Here is a 15,933-nt window from a genome sequence, read left to right on the forward strand (position 1 = left end):
TAACTAGTCAAAAATGATATTGAATCAATTTAAAAATGTGAAAGAGACTTACTTGCAAAATTGATCGAGATAGAAAGATGAGAGTTGAGGAATGAAAGTGAGAAATTATAAACTGGCGTCGCGTTTTTGAATGAAATATCGACTAAGTAGTTGCATAGGTGATTATAGGTGTCGGTGCAAGGTTTGAATCGATCATTATCCATGAGAACTAACAAGATTCTAGGAAGGCAGTGATATTTATAGTTTGTCTAAAGTAAGAACTTCCCTAGCCATTCGTTTGGACCCGTGGCGGTGACTATGGTAACGAGGTACAACTATTTTAAGTAGGGGTTTGGGTTTTTTGTTATTTAGGACAGGTTTTGGCTCGAGTTGGCGAGAGAAATGTGATATTTTCCTCCGGTCTATTATGTAGGCTCTCGAGAGCGAAGAGAAGCTACCCTGCCTGAAATTCGCTGTTCTTATTTCCATGGCAGCAGACGGTCTCAGACTTAATAGCGAAGGGAGCTCTTGTCGTAGAAAACTATATTTAGGTCAATATAAATATTAGTAAACAATATTTGTAACAGTATCGATTGTTGAAAATACTAAAAAATTATAAAAGGGATAATATAGAGTTGCTATTTAATAAACGTTTACGAGCAGATAGAACTTCAAAACAAGACTATAACCCTTTCTACAAGCAACACGAAAATTGTCCTAGCGAACTAATTTAATTAATCATGAAACTTTGATAGACCGTTGCGGCATGGCACTTTTAGTTACTGGTTGCATTCCAATGCGGCTATTTTATGCATGGTGGTCATTTTTAATACTTTAATTGTTGTAAAACGCACAAGTTATTTAATTATAAAATTAGTATTGTAACTAGTTAAAATATTTTTACTCGTTGACAAGGTAATTTAATACCGGGCGATTAAGGGATAAACTGACGTTATTTCTTCAAGAAATGATAGTTGCACTTGCAAATATGTTGAAATCACGGTTGTCTCGTTATTTGATAAGTTGAAGTTCTTTCCGATTCCGCATATAGCGATTTATCTTTTTTTATGGGTTAAAACTCTAAGCGAAAGCTTTTTTTTTTCTTTCCCGGAACCACTTTTCATAATACATACAATAGAACGATGATACCGAGTGATTTTTGATTAAAAAATACTAATCTTTCTATATGTACCAATAAGTGGTTACCGAAGTTTATCCAAGGTTATCAAGTTTCACCTGTATAAATTGAAATTTGCCAAAGATATCCACGACACTATATTTGTATATCTTTTCATTTGTATAAAAGATATGTTATTTTTCTTTTGCGAAGCATAAAATTAGTCAGTATTCGTTGAACTGATCTTAAACATACTAAGATTTGGAAGATAATCCCATTTGCATTCGCTATTTTCCATTTTGCAAAGACTAGAAATGCGATACTTTTTTTTTTCAATAACTGAAAGCTTGAAATTGATAATCATAATTTTTTTTTATTTATATATTTGGTAAAATTCCATATATTTGAAATATAGAAACACCATATAATCAAAATGTATTTTAATAAGCTCAGCATTTTGTTATAATGAATGCTGCTCACGAAGAACTGACGTTCATCACAATAATTTTAGCACAGCTGCTTAACGGTTTACTTATTAGTTATGAAACTGTAATATAGCGTAACGACATCATATATTTAGTAGAAGATACAACTTGAATACTTAAAACATTTTAATTAGTAAAAAGTATTTGAAATTACGAGAATGAATAACAAAAATAAGCTTCTATTCTATCGCTTTCAATATAATAATATGCGTAAGTCTCGCACAAGCAAGGATAAATATTTAAATCATTTTCAAATTTACGATTATATAATTTAGAAATACTTTCCTTTGATAAAAAAAAAAAAACTATATTTTATTATCAATTCGCGATCGCAACGCTCGAGTACGCCGTCTAGCGGGAGCCTGTAAATATCAGACATTAATTTATCACGTTTTCATTTAGTTCCATCGAAATCATTGACAGAATCAGACGCCATTTTTTAGCAGCAAATAAGATACAAAATTTCCCTAAGGAAAAGGCCGAAGAACTTGAAAAAAATCTCCAGAATATTAGTAAATCTTTCAGGAACAGAACACGCCTAACATTTGAAGAAAAATTCCTCAATTATTTTTAATTTCTATTATCAACAAACTTGCAACTGATGACTTCCGATTTCGGATACTGTTACAGATGTGTGTATTAAGGTAAAATGCATTTCTTCTGTCTTCAATTCATTACGAATTAAAGTGAAGTCAACATTGCTTTCGTCATTCCAGTGAATAAATATGAATTCAGAACATACAGAATTGTGATAGTTATAGCATATTCTTCTTCGTTATAGAATAGTATATATTTCTGTATCCATATAATTCGGAAAACAGCAATAAAGAATCATCCAAACTACTTGAAATAGATTCATTTGTGCTGATTATTAATAAATTTGTATCGTTTTCTTGGTAATTAGTTTTTTGTTTTGAAGGAATAATTTCAACTAGAATTCAGCTATTCTGTTTTTAAGTTACATATTCAAATTCATATCGAGATCTTACATTTATAAAATTTTGATGTGTGGTATGTTATCTAAAAGTAATGAAGGGATGATCTATGCATATATTATTTGAAAATAAAATTTTCAACCGAAGAACATTTCATTTGGAATTCTCCGGGAATTATAAATCAGGTAAGTGCAATGATTTTTACAATAAAAATATGCTTGTAAATATTTTTTTTTCATTTGATGATGGTTCTCTACAGAATGGTTTTTTACGTCTGATTAAGAACTATAAGAATAATAAAAAAAGAAACAATATGAAAGTTTTTATTTCAATGTAAAGAATTCTTAAAATCGTTTTTTATCCTAAGAATTCTTTATTTTCCGTTTTTTAGTTTATAATTTTTTGATAAAAATTGTTCTCGAAATACTTTTTTTGAAAAATTAAATGGTATAACATTATGTGTTTATGTATACTTCTTGTATATTCCAATGCTTGAAGTAATATGATTCAGAAAAGTATGGAATAAAAATTCGGTACTTACGTATTAACGCCACCGCCGCTACAGATTTGGCGGTTTTTAAGTGCCGCTAATCTACACTTAAAATTTTTGCGACAATTCATAAAATAAAACACTTTATTTAAAATCAAAATAGTCAATCGGATTTCGGTGGAAAATGAGCCGATATAGAGTTTAGCATAGATTCAAAACAATCCTATCGCCATATGAACTCTGATAAATAAGATTCCAAATGAAATAACATTTCCAAAACGTACGTTTACCAAGATAAAGTTTCATGTTGTGGGAATTGGTACATTTTCGTTTTTTCGCTAAAATATTTCCCTCCTGAAAAAATAAAATTGCATCTTGTTTTGTTTTTGGCAAATCCCAAAGACGAATTTTCGTAGCACTAAAAATGGCGACAAAAAAGAATTGTTTTTTTATTTTTGTTTCGTCAGCATTCTTTATTTTACGTTTCTTAGTTTCTAAATAATGATTTTTATTGAAACTTGAAATTTTTTGAAAAAAATTGTTGTCAGAAAACTTTGTTTACAAAATTAAATTTCATAAAATTATGAGGCTTATGTATACTTTTTGTTCATTTTAATTTTTGAAGTAATATGATTCTTAAAACTATAGAATGTAAAGTTTAAATGGGCCTTTCATGTTATATCATTAAATTTAGTAAAACTATTTCTCGGGCATTAGGTTTTAACTCTTATTAGAATATACATATTTTTTTCTGTTAATGTACAAATATTTTTCCGATGTGTTTTGGATATTCTTTCTCTAATAAAAAGAGATACCATTTTGTTTTCGTTTGCATAAGAAAGAATATCAAGCATTTTTCTTTTTTAAATTTAATTAGCCACAATAAAGAAGGAACGTTGCAATGCTACGTGCTACATTAACGACGTCTCTAGAGTAACTGAATGACTGTTCATATAGAAATCGCAGGTATTAGTCTCATACAACAACGCCCCCTATAGTTCGTTGCGATCGCGAATAGCAGAAATTAATCAAGTTTATTTTAAATGGAAAGGAAATTTTCTCTTTTAATATCTCCTTTAATGAGCCGCAAATCGTTTGGTCTAAGAGAGAAATATAATTCCATACTACATTATCGTTTTGACAAAATTGTCTGCTCCATTTCTTTTTCTTTCAGATATCATCATTAGAATGGGATACCTACAAGTGGCGTAGTATGGGTATCTCGAGTCTGATGGATTGTTGAAACGTGGCATTTGTTTCCTTTAACTTGTTCCATTCAATTTTGAGCAGGCAAAATCCGTCAAGTATCAATTCTCTTATGTGATTCATTCTATATTCTTACACAAAGATTCTTTCACAAATATTTCAATTCTTTCACAATATATTTCTTACTGAGCACAAAGACAGGCACGAAACCACGTAGAACATAAACTAATTATGCATCGAAGTTGCCAGTTACACAAAACAAAAAAATATCACGGTTACAATAAAATATTAATAAATTAATAATAAATCTGAGTTAAGTAAAAGACGTAGACGAGAAAGAATTATATTTAAATAAATCCGATGTGCGATACGGCGTTTCCTTTAATTAACCTCACGTTAATTAAACATTCTAACTTATGTGGAAAAACTTAGCTCAACTTTAACACGTCATTTTGCTTAAAAACGATCAGCTGGTGCTTACGACATAGGTCACACGTGTGTGTATCCATGATCTTCCTGAATTCCGTATTACTTAAGTTTAACAGCTTTGGAAACTTGTTCATTGAGCATGATAAATGAAGACATACTTTTTCAATAAAACAGAATTTTGATTGAAAAAATTGCAGTAAATAACAAGTTGATGTGAAGTATAATTTTTGGATAGAATTCCTTCTAAAGCTTTTTCTGCTAATTTAGAGACATCGTCTTTTGACTTATGATTGCTTGTGCAATACTGACGTTAACCTATTTCCTTCCGCATTGTAAATATGAAGTAAATAGTATCAAATTTTAAACCTGTTCTTTGAGTGCATTTTGTTTCCTTCTCAAGTTGGAATGTTTTACTCTAATTTTTAAGGGATTTCATTAACTGCTTTTTCCACAGAAGGTATTAATTCTAGAAGATTCAGAAATATACTTAACCTTCAGATACATACATTGATTTTAGCAATAGATCAGAAGCTATGTTGATTTTAGCAATAGATCAGAAGCTTTGAAAAATAATCCCTGTTATTCAGCGTTGAAACTAGAAAGTCAGCAAGCAATGACGTAGTCAGGAAAAGAGTTCGTGTGATCTGGATTTCTCCAAAAAGCTAACAAAAAAAATTAACAAGTGTTTCAACTCCGAATTAATTCTTTTTCCAAGCTTAGCAAGACAATTTAAGCATGATCTTACTTTTCTTTTTTTTTCTTTTTTGGATTGTGTTTTCAATTATCACTTGCAATCAGCATTGACAACAAGTGTTCGAAAATTTCACTTTTCACATTTTATAATTAATTTATAATAGTTTACCATTTCAGGTCCTCAAAGGGCATTTGTAATAGTACACTTTCCCAAAACCATGCTAATCTCAATAGGGTTAATTAAAATCTTCAAAATAACATAAGAGATCTGCAAAAAAGAACAACATTGACAACAAAAATTCAGTAAGTATAAGCGGGATGTATTTTGTGAATGTGTAAGTTCATAAGGAAGAAAAATGTGATATTCTTTCTACTGTGAAGGAATAACGCTTCTTCAGTAGTATGAGGGAAAAGGAAAAAAGAAACGTTTAATAAGATCCTCCTTAAAATATTCTGGAGTAAACCGGTTTAGAAGAAAAACGCTTTTGAAAAAGCCAAATCGTAATAGGCTAAACAGGAAGAATTTGTAATGTAATATAAAAACGGTATAACTTTTTCTTCCATGCACAAGTTTATTAATTCAATATGTAGGTTATAATTAACAGCAGATGTTATAATATAAAACGGAAAGTTTGTTTAATATGATCCTTACAAATCTCCAATTTTTAACAGATTTTCAACAAATTTCCATATGTTAGAGGCCTTGGTAGAAAAGTACAGGCATTTGTAAACTTCATCTTAATACCCGTTTGCACGCAAATAAAACTTCTTATAAGAGTAGTTATATGTTAAAAATTACAAGTAATTAACAAGATTATAAGTTTTTTTAAAAAAATTGAGATACCCAATTAGGTGAATGCAAGCTTTAAATTAAAATTTATGTTTCTTCTCACTGTTGACTCAATTAATTACATGTGATTTTTTTTTTCTACGTCAGTATGAAATTATTTACCATTCATCTTTAAAACCTACAACCTACAATGAAAAAAATTCAACAACAAAAAAACTTTTGAACTATATGAATAATTAATAGTTAATACCAACAAGTTCCTACCTATTTCAATCTTATTACTCGCTAAATTAGAAACTAAAACGCACTTTTTGATTAGAACTTTTCACTTAGTGAAAAAATACTTTTTTTACAGTATAGTAACTTTTATATTCCTTAGGTGTAGGTAGTTTTGATCAGTACAGTAACAACTATCTATTTTACGCAGCTGCCAATTTAGCTGACTAAGTGTTCTGCGGGCTTATAATTCTATGCCAAAAATAACTACAAGTGGAAAAACTTCTTAAAATTGCGTGATGAATGTGGAAAACGAAACAAACATTTTAACTGCTCTTCATTTTGCCTATTTTCAAGATTAACAATCATTACAGTAAGTCAGGATTGCTTGGTTAAATGTACTAGAAGCAAGTATGCAGCGATAAATTAAAGCGTAATCCCGAAGACAATGTAGTTAAAAGGGAAAAGAGTGATGAAATGTAGAAGAGATCAAGCGATGTAACAAACTATGTCAATACCTTGTTTCCACTAGCAAGTTAAAAAAAAAAGCTTAAACGCTAGGAAAATCAGTTTATGAAAGCTCAAATTTACCTTAAGAAATAGATTTCTTAAAAAAAAAAATTTAAAAAAAGGACTACAAGAATTGGAGTTTCGATGTTTTTTTTGACACTCATATTTACATAAAGACATATCCCCTGGTAGGAATCATGCAGTGACAGATACTGGTCAAAGTAAAAATTACAGTAACGCCAACTCGTAACTTTTTTTCGTTTAGTAAACAAAGTATACACAAATAAGGGTGACGCAAGCTCATATTTTTGAGACAGGGTAACTAGCATTATAACAAATGAAATTCCTATTTTCCCGAATCCTGATATATACATATTTTATGCCCGCATGAAAAAAAATTAACTATATAGTCTTCCACGTAGTTTGCATTTTTTCCGGACAAAATCTATTTCTTCCAGGACAGAGGAAGAAATTGGACAAAATAGAAGAAACTACAAAAAAAGCAACAACAGCAGAGAAAATTTTAGCTGAACCGCAATTTATTCGTTAAAAACAAATCTCTGTAGTTTTCTGATGTTACCGTAAATTTATCAAAAACATGCCTTTTTTACAGCTTAAATCACAAAAGATTTCTTCAGCAAAATATAAAATTGCTTAAACTTAATTTGCAAATTTGACAATGTGCAAATTAAAATCCAAACAAGTTCCCAAAATTCCACGTTTGTACCTTGTATTCCAATTTTCCATTATTCCAATTTTTTACAGCTTAAATCACAAAAGATTTCTAGTTCCACCATATCACACATTCAACAAAATATACAATTGCTTAATTTAATTTGCAAATTTGACAATGTGCAAATTAAAATCCAAACAAGTTCCCAAAATTCAACGTATAGAGAGAGATTCAGTAACCTCTAATTTCGGCAATTCACAATACAATTGTGACGTCACCCATTTTCCTTGTACTTCATGAAAAATAATCCCCATAAACTAGGATCCCCATAAACCGTAGCGCACGAGTAATTTTAACAATCGGCCATGTTATCGAAGGATAATGAATGGTACAGGGTACAAATCAGTTTCTTGTTTCATCAACCTCGATTGGGTAGTGAATTAACAGACGATTTATATCTTTTAAGCTCGCGTCGTCATAAAGAATAAAATTAGCTACCTGTTTTTTCTTTTCAACTTCAAAATTATGTCTAAAAAAAATTCCATACAGTATATAAAATTTTTTCTAAGTTTGAAATTAAATCATGCATAGTTTAATGTATAGCGTAAACTAAGTCACTTAGAGCACTGAAGAGAGTAGTAACATTTCGTAGGTTGAACCAGTAGTTAATAGGGTCAAGTAAAAACGATATAACCTACATAAACCAGTAAACCCGGCTAATGAAAATTTTTCAGTCACACTTCATTCATCAATTGAGTATGCTTTGATATGACAGTAGACAAGACATTACAGTAACGTTAAACATTTCAATGCACCGACCTCAGTGCTGATGGGAAATATCCTCAGTGGCAGACGGATCATGGGTTAGAGTCCCCTTGCCGTCAAGCTAACCGTGGAAGGTCCTCGTAGTATTCCCCTCCATGTAACGTAAATGCGGGTGGTTAGTTCCATCAAGGCAGTCCTTCACGAAGACAAATTTCTCCCAATACTAGATCCAGGAGTTCCCTTGTCTTCTGGATTGGGTTCAAAATTACAAGGCTACGGAGTTGAACATTAGTAGTCGTAAACCCAAAATTGGGCCGGCTGTTCCACGACGGTTATAAATAAAGAATAAATTTAAATATTGATATCCGAAAAAAAAAATTTCGATATGTTAGCTTATCATACAGTTCTCAGTTGATCCAATTAAGTACATCAAAATCCTTGACAGAACAGTGAATCTACCAAATCTTTAATTTTCATATGCATATAATTTTGAAGCATACTCAGAAGATTATGGGGCTCCTGAATCGAGCATCGGGTAAACACAGTTGCTGAAGTTAGTTTTCGAGGCTAATTAACCCACATTTGCGTTTCCTAAAAAGGAAAACCACGAAAACCATCCGCGGTTAACCCGACGGCGGCATTATTCCTACATCCGATTTGTGACATAACAGTATAGCGAGTTATCATAATTGATAAAAACCAGCAATCTATTCGCCAATTTTAAAAATGTTACGGAGGAGCATAAATTTTAAAATCAAGTTATTTTTATTTTCAATACATATTTCTGATAATGGAAATGAAAAATGCCATGGAATAAATCAACTTGACATTATTAATTATAAAGAATTTATTACCAATAAAAACGCTTAAATAAAGTGCATCAATCAATTAACTTTGTATGTACAGTTAAGTTAAAGAAGGACCGGAAGCGACTATACTGGGCAAACCACAAACGGCTCAAAGTAACAAAACCAATCAACTCGGCAACACCAAAAGCAAATTTAAACGGAATTCTACATAAGACAAAATGAGAATATAAACCTAACAAGGAGAGATCATTAGGATGCCATATGACTGAAATTAGAGATCAAGAAAATTAAAAATAAAGGTTGTAACTGTCTTGATTTTAAAAGAAAAAAAAATTTTAGGATGAAACAAGTGCTTAATGAAGAGTTTATGATCCTCAATACTCGAAGCAAATCCCCAAAGCATACAATTTAGTTCAAAATAAATTCTTTTTAAATACATTGGAATTCCATTACGTTAAGCCTAACGACAAAATTAATGACTAAGAACTAAGCAATCACAGAATGAAAATTTTTCGCCAAGAACGAAGCAACCATAAAAGTATACTGTTATGTCGCCTATCAGATATTTATTTTATCATTATCGATATATAACATACAAATAATCTCCTTTACATCCTCATATAATTTTGAAGCATACTCAGAAGATTATGGGGCTCCTGAATCGAGCATCGGGTAAACACAGTTGCTGAAGTTAGTTTTCGAAGCTAATTAACCCACATTTGCGTTTCCTAGAAAGGAAAACCACGAAAACCATCCGCGGTTAACCCGCCGGTGGCATTATTCCTACATCCGATTCGTTTACCAATTGGGATCAACACTAAGTACCAGGCGTGAGTAACACATGAATAAACCATTTATACCTGATATCAGAGCTTAGGAAGCCTGTTTTACATGCGAGCTTATTAATCCTTAATAGAAGAATTATCAGATTTAAAATACCGCATGCGACATGTTAGATTTCAGATCTTTTGCGGTGAAGTTCCATGCTACGCCAACTAGGGCAATCGCCATTTTGACAAAAATTTCCGTTCTTAGTGTTTCATTTGATGAAGAATTAAAATGCACTACATTTATCAGAAAAAAACAAATTTTCAAAATTGTTAGGCACAATTGTAGATATGATTTTTTCTCAGAATCAAAACTAAGGTTTATAGTTAGAACAAGGCTAAATCATAATTTTTTTTTTCCCTAACCAGTTTTTATAGACCGAAGTTTTATTTTTCAAGATTAAAAAAAGATTTAGAGTTAAAACTTCAGAAGTTTTGAATAATTTTTAAAAAATAAAAATTCGAACTTAAAATTTATTTCAAGAAAGTTTTGTTAATATTTTAGGAAAAAATCCAAAAATGAAATTTAATAATGATTTGTAATTATAGTATCGACTCCAGGGATTTTCATTGAAATTTAGTACACAAAAAATGACAAGACTTCTTCAACAAGTAATCTCAGAGGTTCTCCTTTTTAACAAAGACGCCATTTTGTTTTCCTATGCGACGTCTAGCGGATTGCATTTCTTATTCCAAACCAAAGATAAGATACAAAATCAAAAAAATAAGTTAACTAAAAGCATAATTTTCAAGGGACATTACACAACGATTATATATTTTCAATAAACTTACCATAAATGACTTCTGAAAGATTACAAACGTAAAAAATTCGAAAATAATAAACCACGTCTAACCTACTGAACACGCTACAAGCGGCCGACTAGGAAAAGAAAACGAGTCACGTGATAATCTACCTCTACACATATTAAGATGTCATGCGCGCGTGCGCAAGAGAAAGATCCGAGTAGTCCAGGAAAAGATTCCCCTCAACCAATAAAAAGGGAAAAACGAGTTTATCTTTTTCCCCTCCAGGAAGAACTTCCGCGGTCGAGATGACGATTCCTCAGCTAACAGTTCCTGGACGCAACCCGAAACCTGTAAACCTTGAATGAACAAAATGTTTCATTCGGTAAAGAAAAACGAATTTTTACTGTTATTATTTCAAGAGAAGTTAGGAAAGCATAACTCTTAATACTTATAATTAGCAAATAAAAAACAACATAATACAAAACAATTTCCGCTGAAAAGAAAAAGAATTTTGATAAAATGTCTAAAACATACGGAAGAAACAATAAAATTGCACACTATTTTTCACCGATCATCCTACATTAAATAATACCTAAAGTTAAATACTTAGATTTATTTGCGATCATAACGAAGTGTGGAAAAAATAACAATATTTTCATAAAATTTCTAGTAGCAAATGGATATTGATTCTGAAAGAAAAAAAATTCTTATCTCCGTTATCGATTTTCTTATCAAAATCTGTTATTAAAAGTTATAAACATAATACGTTTGTCAAACGAACCAAAAAAAACTTGTAATACATTTTATTTAACCCACAAACAATCCAGAAACCAAATCAACCAAAATATAGGTATGTCGAAACATTTTTGGCACACCCGCAAAGCAAAATAAAACGCAAATATAAAGACAACGCCATCAAGAGAAACAGTTATTTCATTAAGCCTAACCACACCAACAATTCGCATATCTATTTCAACATTTATGACTGCCATAAGAGATCGTTTGTCAAATCCGAAATAAATTCAGTTAAAAATATTATGCATATATATTACATTATTTCTCTTGTAAACTATATTTCTTAATAATTAATGTAATAATGATAAATTTAATGAATTCAATTGATGATAAATTTCACATTGTAATAAATAAAATATTTTAAATAAAACATGTTAAAAGTAGCCTAGGACAATCATAAAAGGCGAAGAGGAAAAACACGTTTTACACAGCTATAATACACCGTGTCACAGTTTATATGCTCGGAATGTTAACGATATCAGAGTAACCCAAAAATCGTTTAAATGTGCTGCTATCAACGAATTGTTAGTTGTTGTTTTCATGTGCACATTATAATAAATCATCATCAGCGAAAACTAAGTAAAAATTTGACTTAAGTTACAAATAAACAACCATGAAAAAAAAAGGAAATAAAATAAAATGAGCGTAATATTTATTTTCTTACATATAATGTAATTTCAACAAAAATGCTTTCATTCGTGGAAGCTATAAACTTTAATTGTAATCAAATTAATTTAATTTGCAACTAATTTATTTAATTTGCAACTATTTAATCGGCTTACAAAGTCCTACAGATACATACGAAAATAATTTTTTCAACGTAATTTCTCTTACATTTGTTAAATTAGCTAAAGAACTTAAGCAAATCCCAAAATTGAGAACTTAAAATAAAATATTGCATTGCCAAAAAGTAATTTTGACACAGAAAAGTAAGTTAATAGTAATTTTAACACCTCTCATAAATAAAATAAAAAATTATAAAATAAATTTCTTGGTAAAGAAATTTAATTATAATTTATAGTGAGTTATTATCTAATAAAAAGTGAAATAAATAAAAAGATACAGGATAAATATCAAAGGAAGCGCTAAGTATCAATACCGAATTTAAAGAGATAAATTCAAAATATATTTCGCAATGGAAGCAACCTTTTTAAAATAACGTTTAGTAATTAGCATATCAAGATATTAAAAACAGAATAACATAAATTATAACAAAATCAATTCAGTAAAAACAAGTCAGTGTAAGAAAAAGTCTAAACGAGAACTGTAATAAAAATCAATCCTTTCTCCGATTGATTAGTATATTATTGCTTATAAGGAGAAAATGATTCATTGATTAAAATTTCAGAACACATAGATGGCGCTACACCCACTTTTCAGAAGCAAGCCTTTACGTCTACATGACATTGACTAGCCGCGTTTTTTTTTTCTTCCTTTCCATTTTGCGCCTTTTTTTCCTCCCTCAGATGCCAGACAAGCGACAAGCTCCAAGCAAATTTTTTTTTTTTTAAATACCGTATTTTCCATAAATTGATTAACATATAAAAATCCTAAAAATAAAATATACCATTACAATACAAGTTTCATATGTGGAATCAAATAAGCTGGGCTATGAATCATAAGCGTCACAGGGGTCCAATTTTTGAAAGGGATTAAATTAAAATACACAATTACAATAGTTCTCTAAATTTCAAACATACAAAAAAAAAAAATCTTATATTTGCTAATTATGTACAAATCGATTAATTATTTTTACTTCTTGTTTTAACTTAGATGAACTAAAATTTATGATGATTCATTAAAATTTTAATTATTGATCTGAAATATTGAGGGAGAACTTATTTCTAATTGTAGAAGTGGGGGTGCTAAGGGACGAACCATTGTCACTTACCAACGACACGCCCATGCTACGAATTGTATATCATAAATAACTAGGTTCTCTTAATTTTTAATTGCGCACTCAAGTAGTCTAAGATTTAAATTAATGTAATTAATAGTAAAAGCAACTATGTACACAATAAAGAAATTAATTTTACGATAATTGAATAACCAAAAATTTAGATTCAGATCACAGTATGTAAATAACTCAAAACCTCCATTGTTTAGGTAACTCATAGCGTGAAAGTGTTTAAGCATTTTTGAAATCTGATATGTTTCGAGAAAGAAATTTTTTTTCATTTGTATTCTATAAAGTAAGAACTACAATTTATATTTATACTTGAAATGACTAAATTAAACCTAAAATAAATAATAGTTAGAATAGAATCTAAACAAAAATAAAAATCAATCTTGAGTCCAACGTGTATACTTTTTTAACTCTCGTGGCAAATTTAGTGCCATAGAATATATAATTTTTATTTACCCTATGTGCTTAGTACTATATATATATGTGATAAAAATGATACTAGAAAATTAAAGTTTTTTTTTTTTTTTTTACGTATATAAAATGAAAAAGAAATATATCAGACACATGAAGAGGCCACTAATATATTAAAACTGAAACAAAACGACAACAAAAAGTAAGGCAAGTAGAGCAAGTTAATCGTGAAATCTTGAATAGTATTCAAACTCAAAATTAAGTGGTTCGGTTGTGATAAAATTCGATGTTAGCGATAGCTTGCCTATGTGTCACTGTGTGATATAATGGAGTTCAAATTTTGGCAGGTTAAAATTTTTGATAAATAAAGATTTAAAAAATTTAGAAATTTTTTCAAAATCAGTGGGGAAAAAACTACTTAATTTATATTGGATTAGTGAAAATTGTAATAATAAGAAATTTTCCCAATATACGCGATTATGCTATCAGGTATTGTTGTAGATTTTTAAAAAAATACTTAATTACGAACAAACATTTCCTGTTATGTAAATAATAAAATCAAACTGTCGTTCAAAATTAACTTGAAATTGAACAAAGAAATCCCTAATTTTGTATGTAATTTTAAAAACCAAGTCTATAATAAGCGACTTGTTAAAAAATAATTTTAAATGCCACATTAATTTATTACGAACTTTTATAACTTTACAGAATTAATTATTTCAAATTGTTCCCTTTTTTTTAATACTTAGTTCAAATGACCGAATCTTAAAAAAATTGTTTTCCACAATAAAACCTAAGTTTATATCTTAGTTTTATTTATTTTATTATTTTTCAACTTTCTTATTCAGACTTACTTGTTGAAAAACATACGCTGTTTATGCAATTTGTTCAGCGCAAATTTTACAGAACGAATTACATAAGAAATAAATACGTAAAAAAACTTTACTCTATGACAGGGGTGGCCAACCTGCGGCTCACGAGCCACATGTGGCTCTTTGAAGGATTATTTGTGGCTCTCGATAAATGTACCAGAGTTCATTTTTGTACTATTATATTTAAAAAAATTATTATCGGTCCGTATGTGTTTCAAAATGTCTTTAAAATTACTGAGAAGAAATATGAAAAACTAAGTGCAAAGTTGTTTAATTCAAGGTGAGTTTTCCATTTCCAATATAATTATGACACAAAAGGCATCTGGAGAATTAGAACTAATAGAGATGCAAGAAGATCCAGCTCTACAATGAAAATATAAGTCGACGTCGATTACTGAATTTTGGAAATTTGTACCAGAATCAAAGTATCCTGAATTAAAAAAGGCTGTTTGTCGAATTATTTTAATATTCAGAACAACGTACTTATGTGAATCATTTTATTCCACTTTAAAATTCGTGAAATCCAAACACTGATCAGTATTAACTAACCAGCATCTCAAGGAATTGCTGAGAAATGCTGTCACCAATTATTCACCAAATTTTAAAGAATTATCAAGAGAAGTAAAATAAATGTATTTAATATTTAAATTCAATACACATATTTTGTACTTTTACTTATATGTTTTCAATAAATATAATTCATGTAAAAAAAAATTTAATACTTTTTTTGCATACCTTTTAAATACGTATTTAGTTGCGGCTCGCGAAAAATTTCAAATTTTGAAAAATGGCTCGACTATCAAGGTGCTTGGCCTCCCCTGCTCTATGACAAACTGTTCAAAATTATTATATTTTTCAAGTCAAAATATTAATTTATCTAAAAAAAATCACAAATTTTTTAAAACAAAAAAAATTATGAAAATGATAATAATTAAAACTAAAGAATCGATCATCGATTACATTTTAAAGAGAAACACTGGCAACAAGCTATTAAATTAAAAAATAATCGCAAGAAACCACATTAATTGCGTAAGTGTAGTGCATTGAATGTAGTTTAGGGGCACAAAAGTCAGAATTAGGTTAGACTATACTATAACAAACTTAACATTAAATTTTCAAAGTAGAATGAAAAGTTTATTTATGTTATTACAAAGTGCTTTTATTGTTAAACTTAAAAATTCTTCTAAATTTCCAGAGCAACAAAGAATTGTCAAGCCAAACACACATCGAGCAAGCAATGCCTTCCTTAAAACTTATTTTTTACGGATTATATTTTAA

The 15,933-nt window shown here is 29.6% G+C and overlaps 1 protein-coding gene across 6 annotated transcripts in view; it reads right to left on the reverse strand.

Moving 5' to 3' along the window:
- The window catches only part of LOC107451716 (histone-lysine N-methyltransferase SETDB1-B), a 97,675-nt gene that overhangs the window by 40,484 nt on the left and 41,258 nt on the right, over positions 1 to 15,933 (reverse strand). The window contains exon 1 of one of the 6 annotated variants that reach the window (XM_016067899.4): positions 10,717 to 10,851. The exons of the other annotated variants lie outside the window; for them this stretch is intronic. The gene's annotated coding sequence lies outside the window, so the exon portion shown is untranslated. Of the gene's footprint in view, positions 1 to 10,716; positions 10,852 to 15,933 lie in introns of those variants that run through there. 6 annotated transcript variants of the gene reach the window in all.

Source organism: Parasteatoda tepidariorum, chromosome 10 (assembly GCF_982258835.1).
Source record: "Parasteatoda tepidariorum strain Cologne lab strain chromosome 10, Ptep-v5.0, whole genome shotgun sequence".
In the NCBI taxonomy this organism is placed as follows: domain Eukaryota; kingdom Metazoa; phylum Arthropoda; class Arachnida; order Araneae; family Theridiidae; genus Parasteatoda; species Parasteatoda tepidariorum.